This window comes from Eumetopias jubatus, unplaced genomic scaffold, assembly GCF_037043125.1.
Source record: "Eumetopias jubatus isolate StellerSeaLion01/CBP00866 unplaced genomic scaffold, mEumJub1_p1.0 scaffold_6, whole genome shotgun sequence".
NCBI classification, from domain to species: domain Eukaryota; kingdom Metazoa; phylum Chordata; class Mammalia; order Carnivora; family Otariidae; genus Eumetopias; species Eumetopias jubatus.
In genome coordinates this window covers 89071004-89084080 of record NW_028274812.1, presented here as the reverse complement: position 1 = coordinate 89084080, position 13077 = coordinate 89071004, and positions in this window count along the sequence as shown.

Genomic DNA, 13077 nt, shown 5'->3' with positions numbered 1-13077 from the left:
GTGCTGTAATACTCCTACTTTGATGAATTCAAATAACACATATTTTTGACTAATATTTAATTTCATACTTGCAAAAATTTATTAAGAACATATGAAACAAAGATATATATTAATATTTAATAGAGTAATACGTTTATATGAATTTCAAGTATTTTAAATAATTACATTTTTATACAACGTATTTTTGCAAAATATACTGACTACAAATTAAATGTCAATTTAAATTGCAAATTGTTCTTAGATATTTGTACATATATATTTGATTTTGATAATTATTTCTTGGGTAATATTGAGAAGCAAATAATCTGTCATAAAAAATCATGTTAAATGTTACTTATTTTTAATCAGTGAAACTTTAAAAAAATAAAAGGTAAAAATGACTTAATTAAATATGTTGATGTTCTCCAATTTTCTACTCTCTATTTATTTTTTCTAAAAACGTGTATTGACCTACTTTCCATTTCATTTGTTTTGGAAGCAACCGTGAATATAATAGAAACCTTAGAGATGTTTACAATTGGAGATTTTTATTATAGAAGCCAGTCTCATAATTATGCCCTGTCTGTTCTTTGGACTGACTGATCCACACTCCCAGTTTGTAATGGGATTTATGATTCCAATTTGTTATCATACTGATTGCCTCCCTATTTGTGTTATATAAGGCATGCAAAGAATTAAAGTACTCAGAATAAGAAGTCTTTTATCAGTTCTAACTGTGTGTATGTATGTGTGTGTATAGTCTTTAGAGCCTTTATATATAATATCATATCACCTGCCAACAGAGATCATCAGATTTTTATCATTGAGTATGATGTTAGCTGTGGGCTTTTCATATATGGACTTTATTATGTTGAGATAAATTCATTCTAAACCTAGCAAATTCATTAAAGTTGCAGGATATAAAATCAACATACAAAAATCAATGACAATTTATATACTTTACAAACTTTTTGAAAAAAGAATTAACAAAAAAAAAACCTCATTTACAGTAGCCATCAAAAAGAATAACATACTTAGGATTACACTTAACCAAAGAGGCAAAAGACCTGTACACTGAAAACTACAATACATGAATGACAGAATTTAAGTGGACACAGATAAATGGAAAGACAGCCCATGTTCATAGATTGAAAGATTTAATAATGTTAAAATATCTTAGCTTCCCGAAGAAATAAAGAAGTTAAATGTAATCCCTACTAAAATCCCAATGACACTTTTTACAGAGAATGAAAAAAATAAACAATCCTAAAATTTATATGAAACCACAAGACTCCAGAAAGTTGAGAAAGAAGAGGCATGATGCTTTCTGATTTCAAAACATAGTAAATAGCTACAGTAACCAAAACAACATGATACGGGCAAAAAAAATAAAAAAAATTAAAGAAGACATAAAGACCAGTGGAACAGAATAGTGAGCCCAGAAATAAACCTGTGTATAAACAGTCTATTGATCTTCAACAAATGGGCAAAAACCCACAATGGGGAAATGATGGTCTCTTTAACAGATGCTATTCCACATGCAGAACTTGATCTTACACCATAAACAAAAATCAATTCAAAATGAATTATACACTTAAAGACTCTAAGAAGAAAATATAGGCAAGTTTCTTGACATAGGTCTTGGTGATGGTCTCTTGTACATGACACTAAAAGTACAAATAACCAAATCAAAAATAGAAAGACTATGTTAAACTAAAAATCTTTTATGCAGCAAAGAAAATAATCAACTGAGTGAAACTGTAATGTATAGAATGGGAAAAAATTGCAAACCATATATCTTATAAAGTTTTAATCTAAAATGTATAAAAAGTTCATTAAATATAGCAAAATATAAACCACACTATTTTTTGGTTCTAAAAAGTACTTTATTATTTTTATTACAGTTGATACACAATATTATCTTCATTTCAGGTGTACAACATAGTGATTCAACAACTCTATACATTATGCTGTGCTCACCACATTATAGCTACCATTTGTCACCATACAACGCTCTTACAGTACCATTAACCCTATCCCCTATGCTGTATCTTTTCTCTTCACTTTTATTCATTCCATACCTGGAAGCCTGTATCTCCTACTCTCCTTCACCCAATTTGCCCATCTCCTACTACCTCTTCCATGTGGCAGCTACCTTTTGTTCTCTATATTTACTGATCTGATTCTACTTGTTTCTTTATTCATTTGTTTTATTTTTTAGATTTCACATTGAAGTGAAATAATATGGTATTTGTCCTTCTCTGACGTTTTCACTTATTTCACTTAGCATAATACCCTCTAGATCCTCCATGTTGTCACAAATGGCAAGATCTCATCCTTCTGGATGGTTGAGTAATATTCCTTTATATATGTATATGTATACCACATATTCTTTATTTTATTCATCTATTGATGGACACTTGAGTTGCTTCTATATCTTGCCTATTCTAAATAATGCTACAATAAACATAGAAGTACATATATCTTTTTGAATTGGTGTTTGTTTGTTTTTCCTTTGGGCAAATACCCACTAGTGAAATAATTGGATCATATGATATTTCTATTTTTAATTTTTTGAGGAACCTCCATAATGTTTTATACAGTACCAATTTACATTCTCACCAACAGTGTATAAGGGTTTCTTTTCTCCCACATTCTCACCAACACTTATTATATCTTGTATTTTTGATTTTGGCCATTCTGACAAGCGTAAGATCCTATCTCATTATGGTTTTGATTTGCATTTCCCTGATTAGTGATGTTGATCATCTTTCTATGAGCCTGTTGGCCATCTCTGTGTCTCAAACAATCCTATTTATAAATGAGCAAAGGAAATCGAATAGATACTTTTCCAAAGAAGACATACAAATGGTTAACAGGTAGATATATGAAAAGATGCTCAACATCACTAATCAACAGGGAAATGCAAGTCAAAACCATGAAGAAACATATTACCTTGCACTTATTAGGATGGTTACTATAAAAAAAAGAAACAATGTTGGCAAGGATGTGGAGAAATTGAAATACTAGTATATGCTTTTAGGAGTGAAAACTGGCATAGCTGCTATCAAAAACAATATGGGTACTCCTCAAAAAAAAAAAAAGCTTAAAATAGAACTAACATGCATTCAGCAATCCCACTTTGGGGTACATATCCAAAATACTGAAATTAGACTCTCAAAGAGGTATCTACATTCTCATGTTCATTGCAGTGTTATGTGCAATGGCTAAATATAGAAATACTCACGGATAGATGAATAAAAAATGTAGTATATACATATAATGGAAAAATTTTCTGCTTTAAAAAATGAAGAAATCCTGCCACATGTGAAAACATGAATGAAACTGGAAGACATAACGCTAAGCCAGGGTAAGATAAGAGTCGCAGGACAAATACTTCATGATTTTATTTAAATGAGGTTTTTAAGGTAGTCAGACCCATACAAACAGAAAGTAGAGTAATGGTTGTGGGACGGGGGGAATTATAGGTCACTGTTCAATGGGTATAAAGTTTCAGATTTATAAGATAATTAAGATCTAAAGATATGTTATACAATATTGTGCCTCTATTGTTCAGTATAATGAATGTACTATATTTTTCACTTAAAAAATTGCTAAGGGTGCAGTACTCCAATTAAGTGTTCTTACTACAATTAAAAATGACATCTCTTAATAAATGTTTTACTTCCTTGTAGATTAAATGCATGAGTCCATAGTCCAGTTTTGCTCAATTATTATATTCAATTAGACTATAATTGAAAAAATAATACCCTGCTAACATAGACTTGTTAATAACATGTATTATATATGACTATTATTTAAAATTATAGAATTTCTCTTTTCGAGTGTCTGGTGGTGACGTTTTCACTAGCAGTGCTGATAAATTTGAAATTCCCCTTTATTACTTTTTCTTTTACATTCATCAATTTACAATTTACTCTGATTACTTTTTTCCCCTTTGAATTTGCGTCTTCCTCTTCTTTTTTCCCTCACTGGTTATTTTGATTTTCTTGCAGATAAGTTTCTTTGTTATACAATATAGTATGATATAATATGATATGATATAATAAATATAATATAATATCCACTGTATATATAGGCTCCTACTTTTTTTTAGAGAGAGAGAAAGAAAGAGAGCAGGTGTGCATGAGTGGGGGCGAGGGATGGGGGAAGGGCAGAGGGGGAGAGAGAGAGAATCCTAAGCAGGCTCCATGCTCAGCACGGAGTCCACATGGAGTTCCCTATCACATCTATTTACTATCATCATACCTTTTCAATATTCAAACTCTCCAAAGTTTCCCTGTAGTCACCTGTCTTCCTTCATTTAATATAGCAAGATCAACTTTTCACAAAAAGTATTCCAAAGGAAGTTATGTGTAGAGGTACATTAGTGATATGTTCAAAAAATGTCAGTAGGTACATATAATCATAAATATAAAAATGAACAAGTATTTTTTATTGCAAAAGCATAATATGCTAAAACAGATCATAAAAATTAAAAGAGAAGGAAGCAAACAAGTGGTTTTCCCCCAAATAATTTGACTATGGGAATATTTTATTTCCTCATCTCTGGGCACACTATTTGGGAACAGCAGACTTAAATCAATGTACACTGAATCTGTGTTACTTTAACAAATACACATGCAGTTTCATAATATTTAGATTAAAATTTGCTCCGAATCTCTCTTTATGTCCTCCTATGAATGTACGTGTGCATACGTGTGTGAGTGTGTATGCTACATAAATAAAACAGTACTGCTAACAGAAGACCCTTCTAGCCCAATATGAAAGGCCGAAAAAACATAATTTATTACTGGGTTAGTATTAACAGATTTGCATGCCTATAAATTAGCGTAAAAATGACAACAAAGTTAGGGCAAAACGTCACACATTTTATACAGAGAAGCCAGAGAAAGAACAGTAATTTCCTTATTTTTGACAAACAAAAGGGGCTCCCCCTTGTGACAATAATCTGTAAATCTGTGAGACCCCTGAGTTAATTACAAAAGTACGTTTTTACAAACCTAAGTTTATTTGAGATAACCTCTAGATTATCTAGATATCCCTTGGATATGTCTCTTCATTGTAAAAATTGGAGACAAACCCCTAGAAAGATTTATTTCTATTCCAAAAATTGGAATAAAAACTCAGATTCATACTATCTCCAAAGAAACGCTCTTTTAAAAACAGGGAAGATGAAGATAATTTAGCAGCTTTTTATAAATGGAGAAAATAATTTTCATTTATCCTTAAAGTATTTCCCATTGTTCCACAGGTTGTAAACTCAACAAATAAAGTAAACTATTCCTTGATTTTTTTTTTTTTTTTCTATTCTTACCTGATTCTACTGACTCATTTCTGGAACTTCTATGTTATTGAGCATTGTTTTTTCACTCAGTACAGTGCTCTATAGAATGGGCCCTTGATAAATATTGTTCACTAACTCACTTACTAAAGTAAATCCCATGAAAGCTCTAGAGTAAAAATTGTTCCAAAATCTCAAAGCATAATACAGATGAAAAATAAATCACTATCACATTAATAGTGATATACAATATATCTCATAATATTGGATTATTAAATATATAAAGTGTCATTAGATTGATATTAGAGATTAATTCAACAAAATTAAATTAAAATTCCACATTGCACTATCACTAGTAGGTCTCTTGGAGTGAATGAAATTATCCAATAAAATAAATATTAAGCTGAATCCATAAGACATTATATTGGGCTAAAGAAACACTAAATAATGTTCATGCTTCCTATGCTAAATGATCTGCTTTCTATAATTTAATTAATATTAGAATGTACCAATTGTAAATACATTTACTTTGCTGATGATACAAACTTGAGGAAGCTCTGGACCAAGAAACAAGCAGCTAGTAAAATTAACAAGAACTGTGATTTTATCTGCTGTATTACTGCTGACAGAAGATATTACACATGTAGAATTGTGATTATAAAGCTGTTGGCCCATCCATAAAATTTAAGGCAGTTTCAAATTTTGAGGGGAAAAAAAGGGATTTGAGGCCATTCACTTTTCAGGGGGTAAATGGGGGGGGAATTGAGGGAACATTTGTATACATCAATTACAGAAATCTAATTTCTCTTTTGATTAGAGTCACAGAGGTGACTGACTTGACTGAGAAGTTATCGTGTATTAGAAGTAACACAAATGTTATTTATACAGCAGTATAGCAACACCAAATAAAAGAAAGAAACAAATTTTAAAAAACCCAAATTTAAAGCTGATCCCAAATTGTACAGCTGTTATCAGATTCTTCTATTCTCCATCCATCTTAAGAATTAATATGGGGGGTGGTGGTAAATGGCAGGCTGCTCCAAGACTCTGGCATGATTCTTTTGAGTTAACAAATAATCAAAACCTAGCAAATTTGGGAAAAGCTCTTTACCTCCCTGTCGACTGCCTAAAAATAATTTAGATAGAGGATTGCTCCAGGAAGAGAACTATCACCACAGATAACTACACTGTGATATAAACTATGTATGTTAGACAGGGAGGAATCTAACAAGGCCTGTTAGATCGAACTCCTGTCTTTGTCCCGTTGTTTCTGAGTGACCCAACAAACATTTGTTTGCAAATGTTTTCATTCTTCCTGAGGATTGAATTCCTTCCTTTGAAGTCCCAGACCATTACCCCCTTTCCTTAGTTCAGGATGGCATATGTACCTCATTTTGCTTTGACTGTCTTTGGAATGTCTGTGTGGGTTCCCCGTGCATATGCAATTAAACTTGATTTTCTCCTGTTAATCTGTCTCATGTCAATCTGATTCTTAGTCTGGCTAGAAGGTTGTGAAGGTGACAGGAATTCTTGCTCCCTGACAATATCCAGGTGGGAATTCTTTTTTTTTTTTTAATTTTATTTATTTATGAGAGAGAGAGAGTGTGTGAGCACGAGTTGGGGGAGCGGCAGGCAGAAGGAGAAGCAGACTCCCCACTGAGCAAGGAGCCTGATGTGGGGCTCAATCCCAGGACCCTGAGATCATGACCTGAGCTGAAGGCAGATGCTTAACCGACTGAGCCATACATGTGCCCCTCAAGGTGGGAATTATTTAGGAATGTGATGAATGATATATTGCTCTATGAGATTACAGAAGATAATGGAGCATTGACAGTGATCAAGTCTGATGCTTCATGTTAGTATATTTGGATGAAAGGTCATACAAGTGGCTGAGTGTAAAGGACCTTGAGAAGAAAAGTAGTATATACTCACAAACATGAGGCATTCTTTAAATGTTCATTACCATTTAATTAACACTACATAGCATTTATTCCTCCAAAGTATTCATATTTATGAATTAATCTGGTTACATCCATTGTCTACTATTTTGTTAAAAATTATGATATATAAATATTTGGCATATTTATACTTCCTTTTCTCCTTTGAGTTGTATATTAGTTAACATGCTCATTAAGAATTCTTCTTGGCCCCATTTACTCTCAGAAAGTGAAGAGTTTGATTTCTGATGCTGTTGGGAACAAGACCCAATTTTCATTGCAGTTGACCTTTTCTGCAGGTCTTCAATAAAACAAAACAAAACAAAAAAATGTGGGGAATATCACCAAACTGGTTGGAAAACATTCCCTTTGAAGGATTCCACTTAAAATAAAACTAGTATAAACTTAGCATCACAGAATCTATGAATACTTGCTTTCTTCTGCAGCAAATATAGTTTGAGTACAAATTGTGCATTGGGCCCTATACTAAATGGCATGCATATGAAAGTAAAGTGCAAAACATAATCCATATTTCCAGTGCAAGCACACTTTGGGAACATGAGTGGAAAATAGGCCCATAAAACATCATTACTATTCAGTGTGCTAAGTGATACAGTCGTTCCAACAACATGCAAAGGAAACTATGGCAGGAAACTAAATATCCATGAAGAAGGTGAGGAAGGAGCTCCAGAAGGAAGTAACGTTAGAAATGAGCTGTGAAAGATAAGTACAAGTTTCTCAAACAGAGAAAGAGTACTGGGGGAAAAAAGAGTAGTTACAAGAAGAGAGAATAGAGACTCCCCTCTCCCTTCCACCCTCTCTCTTTTTCTCTCTTTCATACACACACAGTATAGAAATATGAATTGACTTTTTTTTTTTTTTAAGTTTTACTTACTTAGGGAATCTCTACACCCAGTGTGGGGCTCAAACTCACAACCCAGAAATCAGGAGTCATGTGTACTTCCAGGCACTCCCGAACTGTTTTTTTTAAAGGAGGCTCAGGAGTGCTGAACATGTAGGCTTCTTTGAGGGTTCAGATCTTAATTTCTAAGAGATTTCCAAATGTGCGAAGAATTTGAACCAGACTGTTCATGATGACAGCCTCAAAGACAGATTTTTTAAGGCACAAGATTTTCAATGAATTAAATTTTGTATTTCTATACATTGCTTCACATCCACAAAGATCTCACCTGAACTACAGTATTCTGGGTACGCGTGTTTTATTTATCCATTGCTTATTGAGGAACTGGCCATTGCTTAAGGGCAAATGGCGATATTGACCTTTTATTTGTTTTTGCTTCTGAGTCAGAGATTCATTATAGATTATACTGAAGAATTTAAAAATACAGATTTAAAAAGCAATAGGCAATGAAAACTTTTAACACTTTCAGCCTATTAAAATTAGTAAACATCTTCAGTTCTCAAACATATCTAATTACTAAAGGAAACCATGGATCTGATATTGAAAGTAAGTTTTGAATCACATTATATTATGATTGAATAAAAGAGACGTGACATTATAACTGAATTATGTAAGTTGTTTCTCCCTGGGATATTTTGTGGCTTCAAAGAAACGTGGTTATAAAAACATGCTTGTTTCTGACAAGGAAAATGTTCCTGCTTCACTAAATAGAGATCTAAAAGACCTAGATGATCTTTTGAATTTTGGACATACACATAAAAGCCTAATATGCATGATATCGGTCTCCCTCCACTAAATGACACAGGTGTGAATGGCTATAGTAGAAAGCATTTGGAGTACAATTTGAAAAAAGCAATTATTAAAATACCAACATTTTAGGAAAAAATTGCATTAAAATTATAGTTGCCTCAAGTTACCTAAAAAAAAGGAAGAACACAAGTAAAAAATCGATGATGCAATCTGTCAACATATTAAAATATACTCTTCTCTTCTTTATAGAAAATTTCAAATACTGAAAAATGCTGACTTTTTAAAAAATGGGCTTTCAGAATAATCCTTTGTATTGGAAAAAACAAAAACAAAAACAATTACTAGATTCCTTTATGATCAGCTTGCCAGCTAACTGAAATAGAAAGGTATTACACAATTCAAAATTAAAGTGTTAGCTAACTAAATTCACTTTAAATAAATATGCCATCAGCATAACCATGGTATTGTTAGTATGGAAAATTCACATAATTTTCTCTTTTGAAAAATATCAATTATTGATACTGTATATACTTATTTAAACATTTACAGTTAGGGACATCTGGGTGGCTCAGTTGGTTAAGCATCTGTCTTCGGCTCAGGTCATGATCCTAGGGTCCTGGGATCAAGTCCTGCATCTGGCTCCTTGCTCAGCGGGGAGCCTGCTGCTCCCCTTGCTTGTGCTCTCTCTCTGACAAATAAATGAAATCTTAAAAAACAAAAACAAACTATTTACGGTTAATTTTTATTTATTTTTTCCCAAAGACTATTTATTTATTTGAGAGAGAGAGAAAGAGAGAGAGAGAGAGAGAGGGAAAGCATGAGCAGGGGTGGCGGGGTGGCGGGGTAGGGGGGTGGGCTCGATTGCAGGACCCTCGGATCATAACCTTAGCTGAAGGCAGATGCTTAACCAACCATAACCTGAGCTACCCAGGTACCCCTACAGTTAATTTTTATTAAATTTTTTTTGTTTCACTTAGTGACATTGCTTATATTATTTTTTAAATTAAAAAAATTATAATAAACATGAATAAGCAGTATAGGTATTGAATATATTCAACCAAAAATGGAAAATATGAGAATGATTGTTTTTTAAATTAAACTTTCTAGCTTCAACTTAATCAAGTACTCTCTTTGACATGAATGCTAAATTCTCTTCACTCTATAACAGTTAAATCTATACATGAAAAAAAATTAGCTCAGTAAAAATACTTGAATATAGTCTTCTAAAAATTTCACAGTTAAAATAAATAAAACTTTCTTTTTGGTTTACAACTTCCTAATTTCAAACAAAATCTGATATCTGGCCAAAAACCAAAAAATCTAAGTTTAATCTTCACTAACATAAACAGTTATTCAATTCCTTTAAAAAAAAAAACTGATCTCTCTTCATAAACACAATTTTTAAGTCAAAGTATAAACAATTAAAATTAATTTGAAACTGAAATGTATATGCCCAATCTTTTCCCGGAGAACATTTTTTAAGGAACATAATAGGAGGATATTTTATAGGCATTTTCCTAGATTATCTCATTTAAACCTCCTAAACACCCTCTGGGATACATGCTATTAGTCCTCCTGGATTTAAAAAGCAGAAACTAAAATTTTTAGAGATTAGGGGTGCCTGGGTGGCTCAGTTGGTTGGGCGACTGCCTTCGGCTCAGGTCATGATCCCGGAGTCCTGGGATCGAGTCCCACATCGGGCTCCCAGCTCAGTGGGGAGCCTGTTTCTCCCTCTGACTCTCTCCCCTCTCATGCTGTTTCTCTCTCGCTCGATCTCTAATAAATAAATAAAATCTTTAAAATTTTTAGAGATTAGTAAAACGTCAAGGACACATGGAGAATATGTGATCAAAACCAGTTAGCTTTTACTTTTTTTCCCTTCTTTTTTCAAGCACCAACATGGCATGGAAAAAAAAAAAAAAAACTCACCCTAGGGAAGAATTTTTGGACTAAGTACAAGGCTCTATATTAACATTTTAAAAATTGCACATTTTTCTTGAGGATGACTTATATTTTATTGTTTTGTGGAAGAGTCCCATAAATCATTTATATTTGAAATGCTGACTTAACATCATAATCACTTTCCTGCCCCCAAGAAACTTCTTCACAACTAAGTTATCTTTGTTTAGTTATGTTTTGATAGGTTAAATGGCTGCTTTTACTTGACAAATTAAACACTTCAGAATTTATTATTGGGTCTTGGTTTTAATGGTGTGATTTCATTGCAGTTCTCTCAGTGCTCCTATAAAAAATAGTTTTTGAGGTTTGAAATAAGGCTGAAAAGTTAAAAGTGCTGTTCATATGATCAAGTAAGGCATTTAGTAAATAAATATGGTTCTTAAAATGAACAATCACATCCTTTTAATGTTTTTCCTTATAAAAAATTTCAATATATAATTCTAATTGGGAATAAGAATTTGTCTATGTACTAATATATTGTCTCTATTTCAACTGTCTTAAAATAATACTTACATTTTAAAAATGATGAAAATAATCTGTGAACTAAATTTATCAAGAGAGAAATAATGTCAATTTTTATATAAATAGACCAAATGTCTAAAAATGGTATTTATAAAATTAACTTAATGTGGCTTAAACCCATATGATGAATTAAATAGGTAGTCGATTAGGAATTATGAGTTGAAGTCACATTTCATTAAACCTGTACTTGGAAATATATGTACACTAGGACTGAAGTTAAGGACAGTGACTATGAAGCAGCATCTTTTGAAATATGAAACCATGGAATGCAAGTCCCCCCATATACCCTCCTTCTCCTCCACCAATGCTAAGTAGTCAGATAAACTTCGGAAAAACTGCAAGTAAAAATCCCTCCATGATGATTTTTTGTTGTCCTTGCTGTTTAAGAAAAGTTTTACTAATATGTTATTATTTCAGCAAAGTTATTGCAACAGACTTAAAAGGCAGACAGATACACTATTACAAGCTCTAAAGTAACAGAGGAATTTATCCAATTAAAATATTACACAGACCTATGGGATTTACTGAATAACTAACAGATCCATAAAAGAAACTAAATCTGAAAGATTAAATACAGTATTAGCACCTACAGTATCTCTGAAAGTAAAACTTTTAACTGTTTTATTCTTTCCTAATATATTTCTGAACTTTCACAAAAACAGTGCTCTCAAACACCAAAGATTAAAGAAGGGCATAAGAAACCCTGATACTAAGAACATTCAGCCAAAATAACTAGGAACACTGACTCAGACAAAAGTTTTACTTGGAAATCACTTAACTTACTGTACTTGAACCAATCATAAGATTTCTGTGCACTGAATACTCTATGTGAAGAAAGTCTATGATTCATAATGTTTGCCAGTAGGGACAGTTAAAAATTAGCAATCTACAGTATTATTCCTATGAAAATTTTTTCTCATAAGTTATATTTATAAAAAACTATAATTAAAATATTTATTATACTCACTTATTACACATTCAGGGATTCAGCAGGACATTTATGTGTTTGATGGTTTAGGATCCACTTTACTGTGCTTATTATTTTTGTAAGGAGCATGCAACACACACTACATTTTCCCAACATTTAAGGTAATGCAAAAATAACAAAATTCTCCAAAGAAAAATAACTTGAAATTGCATTAAATACTGCTTTAATTAGGAATAATTACTATCATAAAACAAATAACATTATACATTATTTTTCCAATGAGTTCCAGTTTGAGAAACTGAACAGGAGAAACAGACATTTAAGATTTTAGTCATGGCAAAACTGGTAGTTCTTTGAAATCTGGGAGATGCATTAGCAAAACCACAGACACAACTTATCTTTCATCAAAATCCCAGAGAAAAGTATTTTATGAACTTGGGGGAAATAAGACTGAACACTGGTTAAGGTATGACTTGAAGCTGAGAGCTACCTGGGAAGCTGGCCCAAGGAATGGAGAGAACCACTGGTCCTGGTGGCAGATAAGAAAGAAACTTTGTGTTGGACTAACCAATGGCCTATTTTATTAATGGCTTTGAATAAAAGAAGTGAAATGCTTCATTGTGTTTTCTCAGAAACTACTCAAAAGATTACAGAGTCCTACACAATTTGGAAACACAAAGTGGATGCTGAGTGACTAGAGGTCACTCCAGGTGTGGAAGTTTAGAAAGTCGGTCCTGGAGTAAATGGCACCATAGATTTGGCAGCAGTTACAAAG